The 14,740-nt window shown below is 42.5% G+C and overlaps 1 long non-coding RNA gene across 4 annotated transcripts in view; it reads left to right on the top strand.

Moving 5' to 3' along the window:
• The window catches only part of LOC121143652, a 72,408-nt gene that overhangs the window by 16,303 nt on the left and 41,365 nt on the right, over window positions 1-14,740 (top strand). The window contains exon 3 of one of the 4 annotated variants that reach the window (XR_005880942.1): window positions 10,219-10,275. The exons of the other annotated variants lie outside the window; for them this stretch is intronic. This is a non-coding gene — a long non-coding RNA (uncharacterized LOC121143652). The remainder of the gene's footprint in view (window positions 1-10,218; window positions 10,276-14,740) is intronic. 4 annotated transcript variants of the gene reach the window in all.

Below are 14,740 nucleotides of genomic sequence, written 5' to 3' on the forward strand. Positions count from 1 at the left end.
CATTTTAATGATGTTCCTATAGGTTCAGTAATGGGACTAAGTAACAGCTGATGCCAAAATTAAGATGAAAATAACACAGTAGTGGGAAAAGATGTGACTGTGTGTAAGGCGAATCAGTTCAAATCTAGATTGGCGTGTGTTGCCCATGTGACGCTGTACTCAGAAACTGCTTTATTCAAGATGAAGATGGCAAAGACTTGATGACTTTCCTGCTGCAGACATTCCTTTCCTTTGGTTACAGCTCTTCCTGCAGTCACTGCCTTTTTCACTATTATTCCTGTCACTGTAGCTGAGCCAGGGTCCGTTCCTCCCTCTTTTGCTCTCACTATCTTAGCAAGTCCTCATCCAGTTTGTTTCTCCAAGGCTGTAACGTGAGTCCGGAGCAAATAACTTCCAAGCTTTAAGTTCTTTGGAACTAAGGATCCATGGCTTTATTTTTCAAATGGTTTTGCAGAATACAGGACAGTCAGAATCCATACAAGGTAAATATTCAGGGCTTGGACATACATTTGCATGGAGCATGGCTGTCTCCCACCTTCTTGTGGTACAGCCTCGGCAGCCTCTCTTCATGTGGTTTGCCAAGCGAGCATAAACCAGCCTTCAAAAACCCAGACTGAGCTAGCTGCAGGTCTTACTTGTTTAGCTTCTTCTGTCAAATAGATCTGGAGTCCTGATCAAATTGTGCAAAAAATTTCCATTTGATAAGAGAGGCAAGTTGCCTAATAGATATTTATCAAACATATATATACATTATATATATTAACTTAGACTTTCTAACTGTGAACTGGGAATAATTGTGTGTGTGTGTATGTGTGTGTGTGTGTATGTATGTATGAGTGAAAGACCCCTACCCAGGACCCCCTAGAAAAAGAAAAGCAAGGCCAGGCCGTTGCCTAATGAAAGAAACCCAGACCAGGTGCCTCGCCCAGCTGGCAGGATGTCAAACAGGATCTGTGGTCACCAGAGCAGTCATGGGACCCGGATAATAATTGCTGAAGCGTTCCAGGGTCTTTTATGTGGCAATACCAGGACACCTAGTCCTTGGCAACTACCCATGCCCCCAGTTGTGTCTATGATCACCATAGTAGTCATGGGACCAGGATAATAATTGCTGAAGCGTGCCAGGGTCTTTCATGAAGTAATACCAGGAAACTTAGTCCATGGGAACTACCCCTGCCCCCAAGATGAGCCAATGAAATGCCTGTTACTTATGTAACCATTAAAACTCTATAAATATTGTACTCCCTGCAAGCCTGGTATGCTCTGCACCTGAGTTGCAGTAGCATCCACAGGCGCCTGTGTACTCAATAAATCACCTCTTGCATTTGCAGCCAGTGGTCTGGCCCCGGTTCTTGGGCAGAGGGTTCGGTTCAGTGCCCGGCGCTTTGATGCCGAGGTCTTACATTGGAGGTTCCCCCCAGATTTCTGCCCCAGAACCACCAGTGCCACCGGGAGGTAAGCTAGCCGGCACCCTATCTGCTTTGTTCTTTGTTATATGTATGTATGTTGATTTGTCTCCGCACAGGTTGGCTACGTAGTCATTCAGTAACTAGGGCAGCTTGAGAAGGGGCTGACGGACCCAGACTTCTCCCCCGCCACCCTGGCAGACGTGCCAGGGATCTGGAGAGCTCAATTGTTTGGCGCTCCTGGGCCTGAAAAGGGAAAAACGGGACCACTACTCCTGTTGACTCGTTTGAGTATTTACTTTCGGTTCTCCGCCGAAAGCGCGCAGCGTGTCTGGTCCTGAGTTGCTTAATTGTGTTATTTGTCTTGTTTGTCTACTTGTCTTTGTATTTTGAGTTTTCTGATTCAAACATGGGACAAACCATAACCACCCCTTTGAGCCTTACTTTAGATCACTGGAATGAAGTGCAGATTCATGCCTCTAACCAGTATAAACTGCACATCTGAGTGGCGAACCTTCGATGTGGGCTGGCCATGGGATAGGACCTTTAACCTAGAAATTATCTTACAGGTTTAGGATCGGGTCTTTGACAAGGGACCCCATGGACACCTGGACCAGATAGCATACATTGTTATTTGGGAAAATTTGGCTAAAGACCCCCGACATGGGCAGCCAGGTTTGTGACTCTCTGACCTCCTCTGAAGGCAGTCTTGGAGAAAGCTGTCGGCTCCTCCCCTCCCCCCTTCTTCACCCTTGGTCCCTGTCCTGGCTCCAGATCATCATCTACCCCCAGATGATGCGGTTCTCATAGAAATCTTACAAAGGGAAAACTACAAGTAACAAGTTTTACAAAGTTAATTTAAATTTGTTAATAGGTTTTCATGTTCAGGATAAATATTTTTTCAACCCTGGATAACTATCCTTACAACAGTCTGTTGATAAGATGACTTTCACATTAAGACAGCTGTTGCATGCCAATTTTTTTTTATAAACAATTCTTTTTATAAGTTGGTCCTATGGCTGAGGACTTTGGCCAAGCCTAGCTAGTCACTGGCCCATCTTATCCCTCTGTCTCTATTCTTGCCTGCCTATACACGTGGTGCAGGTCAGGGGTCTTCTCTTGCTGCCCTGAACACATGGCATGCTGGGCAAAAGTCTCTCCTGCCATGTGCCATGGTATAGAGCGTGCTGCGGCAGGGTCTCCTATCCCTGGGCATGCAGTGAGGCAGCTGCTCTGTTCTCCAGCTGCTGCTGCAGCCCTCACAGCTGAGCCTGCTCCGTCCTCACCTGCCTGCCTTTGAGGTGTGCAGGATGTGAGGATGGGGGTCTCTCTCTCTCTCTCTCTCGCTCTCTCTCTCTCTCTCTCTCTGCCTCACGCACATGGCGTGCTGGCAAAGGAGCCATCTGCCAGCTTTTCCCTCCACCAGAGCTCCCTGCTCAAACACACAGGGCTGGAGCAGGTAAGCCATTTGGCCAGAAACTAAATGGCTTTAAAGTTATAACTACAAGAGAAAAAAAATGTAAACTGTTTACTATGATGTTTCATTTCTACAAATGCTAAATTTTAAAAATTGATCTCTCAAAAATTATGTATACTTGTTTTGTTAAAAAGTTCTATCTATATTTTCTGTCATAATGTAAGTTTTATTACAAGCAGATCGCCACCGTTTTACATGCCAAGCTGGCCACATGGCTGGCTGGTAGCCATTTTACTAAAGTTAAAAGAGATACCTGATCCACCATCTTAAAGGTGACCACATGGAAGTTATGAGGTACCATCCTATCAACAAGTTTTTATTCAGATTTAAAATGTTAATGCTTTTATACACAGGAATGCTAAGTTTTATAATTTAATAGTCACCCAGATAATAATGGTTTTAAAGGCCTAAAAAGTATTTTAATTTTCAACATTAAAAAAACATTAAGGGATTTAAAAACAGTTTTTAAAATGTTTTCAATTTATAAGGTTATAAAATATTTATACTGTTAAAATGTTTAAAGCTAGACCTGACAATATAAAGTTCTAGTTTTATAAAGGTTAATAAAGTTTATACTTTCAACAGTTAAACTTAAGGCAGACAAACCGCTAATACTTCAGAGACCTGCAGAACATGGCATTTAAAATGTTAATTTAAAAGTTTATAATATCAGACAGACTGCCAGATCCTAACAGTGACCCAAAGTCTCCAAAGAAGATTACGAGGCACCCTGGTCCCTACACCTGGATTGTGTTGACTCTGACCAGTGAGCAAGATGCTCAAAGGTGACACCTACTGCTGCCAGGACCTGGCCCAGAATGTGGACAAAGCTGCTGGACACTGGAAAATTGATTGCACCCCTTTTGCCGAGAAAAACAAGGTCAGTCTTTTCCATGTCCCTCTTCCACAGAGAGAAAGAAAACTCACCTTACAGGCCTGGTAAAGATTGATGCTGTTCCTGATACTTGTGCCTCCAGTGCTAATAGAGGAGACTTGGGTATGGCTGTATATGGACTGGTACCTGGCACTTTTTAATAGATTCAGAGATTGTATAAAATTTATCCTTCTCAGATCTCTAAAAGTATTAATGGTTGTCCACAAGACTATAGTCAGCTTGGTAGTTCATTTTATTTATGTAAAAATCAAGCCTTAATATGTCTCAATAAGAACCAATACTTGTTCAATCACAAGCTCAAGGTTTTTAGGCTTATTTTGGTTATCATCAAAGTATAAACTTAAAGGGCTTCTCATCAGGCCAAAGATACCTCTGTCCAATTCATACCTGGACAGAAGACAAATGTACACTACTATCCCAAATCTGTAGTTTCTGCTAGGACAAAATACAGATATCCAGATATCTGCCTTTTCTACAATGTAGATTTCATTACCAGTTGATAATGCTAATGTACCTATAACCTTTATGTCCTTTTGTATAACAAAATTTATATAGGCTTCAGAGGATCAAAAGTCATACAGCTTGGATCCACTTCTCACAGGTCAAAGAGGACTCCAGATAAGTACAGCCAGTTATCCCACCTGTCTGTTCCTGAGAATGAGATTTTCTCTCCTGGTCATGGGATTCCTGACCTTCCTGATCACTAATACTATGGGTCTAAAGAGTTCCAATTAAATACATAAGTTTTAACTTCTGTTCCCAGTTTTAAACATGTCTTAAACAGGTTTCCACTTCTGGCAAACACATCTGAACATCAGTTGCTGACCACAGCCTGCTCCTAAAGACTGCGAGCCCTAGACATGCTGTGAATGTGAACCAGTTCAGCTGATGTGGACACCCCCTGTCTCTTCAACACAGTCTGCCAATCAGCTGCTCCTGGATAGATACCCCATTGCCTAAATTCCCTTTTTGCTTTTGACTTGAATTTCAGCCTTCTTGGGTCCCCTAACTTTGTCCCAAAGTCAGCAAGAAGTAGCATGGAAAGAAATACATCGTCCTCTTTTCCCTGGTTGAGCTGCTAAGTCAAAAGAAAAAAAATTCCCTTACATAGGAAACAGTATAATAAGAGAGGGAGGCATATGTGCCACTCTCAAAGAGGAATTTTTTTTTATGCAGACAAGACTGGGGTATTACCCGAAACTCTGGATAAACTCAAAGAAAGACTGACTGTTCGTCAGAAAAAAATTTAAATCCCAACAATACTGGTATGAGGGTTGGTTTAACAAATTCCCCTGGTTCGCTGCACTAGTCTCTACTCTTATGGGCCTCCTAACCTTTGGGCCCTACATTCTCAAACAATAATTCAAGCCTTAGTCCTAACTCAACAATACCATGCCCTTAAACAGATAGAACCATAAGTAAACCTTAAGTAGAGAGGGCTGGACAATAGGTAAAAGATTCTACCTATGCACAAGAACAAGGGGGAATGAAAGACCCCTACCCAGGACCCCCTAGGAAAAGAAAAGCAAGGCCAGGCTGTTGCCTAATGAAAGAAACCCAGACCAGGTGCCTCGCCCAGCTGGCAGGATGTCAAACAGGATCTGTGGTCACCAGAGCAGTCATGGGACCCGGATAATAATTGCTGAAGCATGCCAGGGTCTTTCATGAAGTAATACCAGGAAACTTAGTCTGTGGGAACTACCTCTGCCCCCAAGATGAGCCAATGAAATGCCTGTTACTTATGTAACCGCCATGGGGTAGGAGCCCGGAACTATTCTCCGGTAAGAGAAATACTTAGATTAACAATTATGGGGTAATTACTTAAAGCAGAGCTAGCCAGTAAGAGACAAACAAGGCCAACAGCTTCATAATGAATATAGCTTCCTGTGTGTTTACTTGGGACTCATGCGGCTCTATAACCAGGCTGGAGGGAAGGCTTCTCTCAAAGCAAAAGCTTCCTTTTACAGTAACCATTAAAACTCTATAAATATTGTACTCCCTGCAAGCCCGGTATGCTCTGCACCCAAGTTGCAGTAGCATCCGCAGGCGCCTGTGTACTCAATAAATCACCTCTTGCATTTGCAGCCAGTGGTCTGGCCCCGGTTCTTGGGCAGAGGGTTCGGTTCAGTGCCCGGCGCTTTGATGCCGAGGTCTTACATGAGAGGGAGAGAGAGGGAGAGAGGGAGAGAGGGAGAGAGGGAGAGAGGGAGAGAGACAGAGAGAGAGAGAGAGAGAGAGAGGAGAGAGAGGGAGAGGGAGAGGGAGAGGGAGAGGGAGAGGGAGAGGGAGAGGGAGAGGGAGAGGGAGAGGGAGAGGGAGAGGGAGAGAGAGGGAGGAGAGAATGCACGTGTGGGCATGTTTATGAAGGTATGTGTGGAAGAGCCTGTGCCTGAGTAGAGGCACAGGTTCATCTTGAGTGCCTTCTTTGATTGCTCTTCACTTTTGTTTTTATAATTTCATATATGAGTACTATATTTTCATCATTTTCCCTTCTTGCTCCTTCTTCCAATACCTTCCAGGTCCCACCCACTCCTCATTGTCCCACTTAATAAATCTGCAACACAGTCTCTACTCTGAAGCCTCAGGGAACATGGTTAGAGACAGGATCTCTCTATGTAATGCTGCCTCTATCCTGGACCTCACCAAGTAGACCAGGCTGGCCTTGAGCTCACAAAAATCCAGCATCCTCTGAATTCCCCTGAATGCTGAGACTTAAGGTTTGTGCCACCACACTCAGCAGTATGGCTTCTTTTTCTTTAATTATACATATGCATTTATGTATTATTTTACATATGTGTGTATAAAGCTTATAAAGACAATGTGTCGAGATCATTTTGTGCTACTCCCATGTGTTTAGGGCTAATATGTGTTTATGGCTATCCTCTTGGGATTGGCTAACCTCTCAGTGGGCTAGCCCATGGAGAAGCCTGATTCTCCCTCTCAAAGCGATCATCAGTTTCCTGTAGCTGTTCTTTAGGGGTGAAGAGCCATGAGAATTCACCCATGCCATGCATGTTGGCATGCATCTTGGTATTGTCATTTAAGGTCTTGTTTAGACAACCATTTTATTGAGACTTCTTGGGTGCAGCTCCCTTGTCATGTGTGGAAAACATTGTACAGCAACAGACACCCCATCCTGGTTCTCTGGTTCTTAAAATCCCTCCACTCACCCCCATTTGCATGTACCCCGAGGCTTAAGTGTAGCAGTTGTGTTGTAGATGTATCAAGTGGGCAACACATTCAGTTGATCTCTTCATTTTGGCCATTTGTAGCTCTCTGTAATGGTCTCCATCTGCTGCAAAAAGATAGTTCTTTGGTGAGGAGTGAGTGCTACACTTAGTGTGGGCTTAGGGGTAAATATTTAGACTGCAGTTAGAAATCAGTTGTTGGGGAGAAATCATGTAGCCGCCAGAGGAGTAAGAGGTCTGAACCCTTTCTCGGGTAAGAGAAATATTTAGATTAACAATTATGGGTTAAATACTTAAGCCAGAGATAGCCAGTAAGAAACCAAGCAAACGACCAAGAGCTTTATAATTAATAAAGTGTCCTGTGTGTTATTTGGGGGTTCAGACAGCCCAACAGGTGACCTATGTGACCAGCAAGGAAGACTACACTCTACATATGGTTGCCAGGAGTGAGATCATGAATTTCCACATAGAATGACAAAAGCTTAAAAAGGTTTTTAGAAACAAAAGAGAGAAGCACGGCTTCTTGATAGCAGCATTTTTCTCAGGTGGGCTCTGTTTTGCTAGAGACAAGCAGAGACTCACGTGGCTCACTTAAGGGAGTCTTCCTGACTCAGCATAAGCAAAAAAAAAAGGCAAGGTTCTTTTAAAAGGCTCTGCTAACAGTTGAATGATGTGCATCTAGCAATGGCAGTGACCACATCTCCAAGCTGGCACCATGCTGCTTGATGTCAGCATAGACTGAGGCGGTAAGATGGAGTCATGCTTATGCCCGCCATGTTGGAAAGCCAGCCAGCAGCTGTTTCAGCTTTAATTTTAGCAATGTTCTTTAGCCTATATAAGATATGTGGCCAGAAAAACATAAAGTTTTACAGTAAAGTCAGATTCAGATGAAGAAAAATATAGGTAGTCTTAGGAGAGTAAAAGAAACAAGATGTTGAAAAAATAAAGTAGCTGGGTGTGGTGGCACACACCTTTAATTCTAGCACTCCTGAGGCAGAGGCAGGTAGATTTCCAAAGAGATACCCTGTCTCAGAGGAAAATAAATAAAATTAAAAGAAATAGAGTAATATACCCACGTAAAGATGGAAAATACACAGAAAGTCTGGATACTTTATGCTATTGTGTTTTTCAGTTCTTCAGTGGCTAAGGAAGGTATAACTGCTGAAATATACTTGATTATAAATGCTGCTGAATTAATCCAACTTATATATTTCAAAAATGCTTTGACCTCTAACTTTAAATATAAGGACAGGTTACTTGGGAAAAAGAGTTTTTATTTATGTTTCCACAGAAAATGGAAAGCTATGGATTCCTTCCAAGCTTCTGTGATTTGATGAAACAAGACCCCTGGAAGCAGTGGGTCAGGTGTTCCAACAATAAGACAGCTAAGATGATGCAGCCTTACAGACCCTGAAACTAAGGACTTATACAGGTTTCTGAGTTTTGTCATGATCCCCAAGTATGGACAGCGTCTCCTTCCAGAAGGAAGCAGTTTGGAATGAGCAACGTCCAAATTCGCATATTGTTTATAAATCTTTGTTTTCATTTGAATGGGGTTGCTTATAATTGGTTAATGATCATAACCAATCTCTTTTCAATGGTAAAAGGGGAATTATGGTATGGAAATGAATATTTGGTAGGGGTAAAGTTTTTCATTTATTGATACAAATTCAATGTCAATTTTGTGATATGTATATTTCTCCTCTTGATTAAGTATTGTGCTTATACTGATCTTTTAAAATGTAATACATAATAAAATACAGATTATAGATAGTTTCTTATAATACTCAGAACTTATAATTAGGTTAGTTAGGTTTTCTAGATATACAGAGATGTATTTGAGATAGATAGACAGTCTTCAAACCTTTCAAAGACCTTCAGAAAATGGCATTTAAAATGGTTTAGGGTTTTTCTTGACAATGAGAAATGTCTGCCCCTGGAAGCACCAATTATGTCTGAGAGGAAGATGGGCATCAAAGAAACTCGTTATGGAGTTTGCTTTCAACATGGCAAGATTAGCCATTTGGGCAAGAAACTGCTCTTTCCTGGACAGCTTGACTGTTGCTGTATAAACTGGACATGCAGGACCCACAGGAAAGTGGCTGCTGAACTCAAACAGTCCTTCAGGATTCCTGCTTTATATAAGAGTCTGCCAGACTTTCCACAGGACACAGAAAATGACTGACAGACTGCCATTCCAGATGGACAGCTTGAAATTTCCTGCTTTGCTGAGAAGTCTGCCAGACACACTGTGGCCTATGGGCTGAAGATGGATTCCCCAACGTTACAGAAGAACTTTTGGTGACTGTCCAGGCAGCGAGATGTCTCTGTCAATTTTTTTTTGGTTTTTATGAGACAGGGTTTCTCTATATTCTTTCGGAGGCTATTGGTCCAGTCCAGCCTCGAACTCACAGAGATCCGCCTGCCTCTGCCTCCCAAGTGCTGGGATTAAAGGCGTGCACCACCACCACCTGGCTGTCTCTGTCAATTCTAGGGTTTATATATTATCCCTCCATGGTCTTTGATGCAGTTGAAGACAGATAGTTATAATTATAGTTTTCCTTAGTTTTGATAAAAGATAAGCTACATATAAGACTTTAGACTCACACAGATAGGATAGATAATAAAATACTTTCTTTAAATCTTACTAAATGTTAATGGGCTAAATATTGTAATTATAGTTCTTGCTTGATAGCTGTTCTGTTATATATAATTTGACTATGTTGAAGTTAAAACCTTTATTTTAGACAGAAAAGAGGAGATGTTGGGAAATGTCATTCTGTAAAAATGTGTGATTGGTTTGAATAAAGCACTGTTGGCCAATAGGGAAGCAAGATAGGTGGGACTAGATCGAGGAGGATTCTGGGAAAGGGAGACATTATGTAGCTGCCAGAGGAGTAAGAGGTCCAGACCCTTTCTCCAGTAAGAGAAATACTTAGATTAACAATTATGGGTTAAATACTTAAGTCAGAGATAGCCAGTAAGAAACCAAGCAAATGGCCAACAGCTTTATAATAATAAAAAAAGTAATCAGTTGTTGGTTCTCTTTAGGACCTGTGGCCTCACTAGCATGGGCAGTGGGCATTAATCCATTCCATTGAGTGGGCCTTCAGTCCAGTTAGATAGCTGTTGGTTATCTCAGGATGTAGTATAACTATTTCACCTTTTGTGATATCTTACCATTCTGGTCACTGTTTTGTTAATAGGTGTTACAGATAGTAAGACTAACATTGCTTTTTCTCCGTTTGACAGTTTGCATAGCGCCTTCAGTATTTTAAGAGCTGGTCCTCGTGAAGAAGAGGCTTTTAGGTTGGTTCCGATTGATTCCTCCAAGTCCCTGTCTAAAATATATGGTGTCTTTAGCAATATGGACTTACCTTTCATTTCTGGGGGTAACCAAGGGCAATGGAAATAGCTTATATTGTTTTGGGAGTCTGTTGGACTCTCCTGACAAATAACCCCAAAGGAGGTTTCTCATGCCTGGTTTTAGTCTATAGCTCTTAGAAAACATTGCCATCCCAATTGGAGTAACCTCATTTAAATCACACACGCACACACACACACACACACACACACTTAAGTACACACCCAAACACACATACACTCATATATACATATAGTCACACACAAACAGTAATATACAGCAACATACACATTCATACACTTACACACACACATGCTCACACACACACTTGTATACACTCACACACAAACACACACACAAAATCACATGCCCCAGTGATACCCCACCTCCACCTCCACCTCCCTGGCTTTGGATTACAGGTGTGTGTTCCCACACAGCCAAAGATGTGTTGGGGATGCAACTCAATTCCACATGCTTTCACAGCAAGCACTTTACTGGCCAAGCTCCTTCCCAGAGTCTTGAAATAGTAGTTTGTTAGTTCAGAAGATTGTTGTAATGTCTTCTGTGATGTCATATGTAAATCTGTCAGTGCAGCCTATAATGCTGTGGGCTCTCATGTGTAATGACATGCTTGTCACAAACGTAGATGCCCTACTTGTCTGGTCTTAGGGATGCATGTCTCTGTGGAGCATCTCAGCATACAGGCCTTATTCCTTTTGGTTCTCAGCTGTGATGCCTGCTGCTTTATATCTCAGTCTCCAGAATGACAATGTGTCAGTCATCCAAAACATGGTGCAATGTGATATAGATGTATGTAAATATAAACATAAATACAATGTGAGTGTGAGGATTTTGAGGTAGATCAAGGAAAAGAACCAGATGTGATAGGATACAACATATAAGTGACACTTTGCTAGGTTGCCAGGGAGAGGAATTCCCTCAAAGTGGGGGTCTACACCCCAGGTGAGAAGTAGGCCAGGAACTGGAGGAAAGGGGCAGCAGGAGGGCTGTGTTTATATATAATGCTTCTCAATAGCAAGGCTGGAGAACACACACATCCACTCAGGATGGTATAAAAAGTCACAGGCCAAGGTGCTAAGTAGCTGTATCCCTCACTGTGATGGGGAATGGGGGTTCAAGGTCAAGGTGTGGGTGTGCATTAAAGCCCACACTTAAAACCTCATTTCAGCTGGATTTCTTCTTTATTGGCTCTTTACACACACATGTTCTGAGATCCTCAGAATTGGGACACTCACATAGGGAGCCATAGCAGACAGGCACATGAGTTCCTAGATCAGAGATCAGAAGAGCTGCAGCAGTTTGACATGTTATAGCCCAAGATTTATCTGTTGCTAGCAGATTAGCATACACTAAGTAAACAGAAAATATGTTTGTTTGGGCTGTAGTTAATTTAATAGGCTATGTGAACATTTTGGTTTGTATCAACTGATTTTAAGCTAAGAGCCTAAGCGTTTTAAGACGTACATAACATCAGGGCCAATCGATATTGAGGGGCCATTGTAGACTTATTTATGTAATAACCCACTCTCATGCTAACTTGTAATATACACTGTAGGCTATTTTCTGATGCCCATGTTTAAAGCCAGTGCTATAAACATTTTAAAGACTTATAATTTTATAGGTCAATAGCTAGGATTTGTTTTCAGTGGTGGTAGTATGGGTTTTTTGTTGGGGTTGGAGTTGAGATAGCTTGCCTTGTAACCAGGCTGGCTTGCAACTCATATAATAGCTCAGGATGGCCCCTCATTTATGACATTCCTTCTGACTCCATCTCCTGGTTTTACAGATGTAAGCCACCATCCTCAATACAAGACAGAATTTCAAAGCCTGTTTATAAATATTTGGTCTACTTAATAGGGGAAAGCCAGGAGAATATGATGAAATACTCTTATTTGAATCTGAGGCCCTTCAAAACACATTCCTAGCTATTGGTGAAACTCAGGGCCAGGACTGAAGGGAAGTTTCCGTGGTTAACAGCACCTGTTGTTTGACCAGAGAACTCAAGTTTCCAGTCATGTCAGGCAGCTCACAACCATCTGTAACTCTAGCTCTGGGGGATCTGATGTCTCTGACCTACACAAGCACCTACACTTTATATATATATATATATATATATATATATATATATCCATATGTGTACACACACACAATTAAAATATCAACAGTAAATCTTTTCTAAAATCTTAGGACAAAATATAGTAAAATATGTCAACACATATATGGCTAATTAGCAAATGCCAGAACTCATCATTTGAAACTGAAGTACACAAAGGTTCCATGCAAAGTCCCAGCCTTTGTATGTAGGTAACATGCCTTGTATGTGGGTCTATGGAAACGTGGACTTGGGTGTCTGTGTTGCTGTTTGCCATTGTATGGTGAGCCATATACACACTGTGCTTGCTGTCCTACAAACGAGTGACCCCTGGGGCATGAAAGCAAGGTGTTGTTGGAGAAACTGTGTGTACTGTGTTGGGTTGGCTCTCATGGAGTCCATGAGCGTGAATTGTTAGAATGTTCTTATGCATGATATAATACCACTGGAATTTCAAACAAAAACTGAATACAGAAAATGCTGTCCAGGGTTAGATGGGTGAAACCTTGAGCTAAGTGAGGCTGTTTGATTCTCTCTCAGGACCCTGGGGCTGCCCTTGCCACCTGAATCAGAGCATGTGATATTACAGTGACTGTCGTCATCGGCATCTGGGGCAACTCAGTTAGCTATAGGCTCAGCCTCCTATTGCCCACATATTTGTGTGAGGTGTGTGTTACATTTGATGGGTCAGTATCACTGTTGAATGTCTAGCCTTCTCTGGGTGAGGGAAGGAGGGTCAGTGGAGAGCTATGGGTGGTCAGCGAAGATCGGCTTGTCGTGTGCTGAGCATTTGTATGGTCCTTGTTTATATCGGGATGTGTTGGTGATTGAGTCTCTGTTGCCCGCCAGTGGCTACAAGTATTGGTGTGTTTTTATGGGTATGGAATAGGATTTTGGAGATAATCCTTTGCATTTGCAGAAAAAAAAGTTAATTAGTTGTATACCAAATTGGATCCTTGACTATAAGGCATTCACACATGAGCTCCCCAAAGGCAGGACAAGTTATTTTTAAAAAATGGGAATTGCCAACTTTGTATTATAATAATGGCCGGCTGTTATAGTGTAACACAGCTGCTGCCTTGTGAGCTCATCTGTTCTCACAGTCACGTCAACCACCATCTGTTCTCACAGACACAAGTATAGCCACGGTGGTGCTCCAGGACTAGCCCCTCAGGGGATGCTGTCATCACTATACCAATACATTTCTCTCTAGGTCAGCTTTGCTGCTGGCCCTTGATTACTGTCTATCTTCTGTGAGATGTGTGGCTTTTTAAAAAGATCCTATAAGAGGGACAATTTCCCACAGGTAGGAAAGGGCAGAGTAGCACAGTAGAGACTAATGTTGCAGGTCATGTGTGGCCAGCAGAGGGGAGCTGACTGTTCTCTGATAGGGTGGGGGCACTGTCCAGCTGGAGATGGTTTCTGCACATCTGTAGTGGAGCAGCTGAGGATGCCACTCCACATAGAGAGCTGCTGGTCCTGCATGAGTAGATGCAGGGGGCCTCAGAAGTATCAGGGACTTTTCTGTGAGGAAGGAGGGAAAGGTGGGGATGCAAGTAGCTCCTTGCCTGTGGAAGGCAACATCAGGGTTCTTTGTCCATGAAAACTGTTTGTTGTTTCCAGAATGGTTGCTAGAAATCACAACACTGATGTTGGAGGTCCCCTACTTCATCCTGAATTGAAATGTGGTGCAGCCAAACTGTGATTGCACCATGTACTTGCACATTATCCAGACCGTGGCCAGACAGTATCCAGATCAATGCTTTTAAAAGTCCCATTCCGTTTGCCTTTGATAGTCTTCCACTATTTTGTAGTAGTGTCTGGTAGTACCTGCTGTATCTGCTTTGTGGTTAACCATGAGCCGTGATCTGACTCTGAAGGTTGCAAGGGCTATGCCATGGTTTTGATGTGGTATGAGGATATCCCCCAAAGGCACATGTGCTAGGGTCATAGTCTCTGTGTAGCAGTGTTGAGGTGGTGATGACTTGGTGGGTCTAGAAGAAGAGATGGGGCTGTAGTTAGAGGCCTGATGCTCCTGAGTGGTCTCGAGGGAGTGGGGCAGATCTCAGGAGACTGGATTATATCCCAAGAGGGCAGGCATTTATAAAATGAATTTAGATTTCTTGTTTACTCTTATTTCTTCCCCCTAACACATCTGTCATTCCTCACAAGTTCACTTCTTGCTACCAGAGTCATTAAACCATGTAAACTATTTGTTTTTGCTTGTTTTCTTATCCTGTTGCTGTGACAAAACACTCTGGCAAAAGCAACTTAAGGGAGAAAAGCTTTTTTTTTTG

Source organism: Mesocricetus auratus, unplaced genomic scaffold (genome assembly GCF_017639785.1).
Source record: "Mesocricetus auratus isolate SY011 unplaced genomic scaffold, BCM_Maur_2.0 Super-Scaffold_100013, whole genome shotgun sequence".
NCBI classification, from domain to species: Eukaryota; Metazoa; Chordata; class Mammalia; order Rodentia; family Cricetidae; genus Mesocricetus; species Mesocricetus auratus.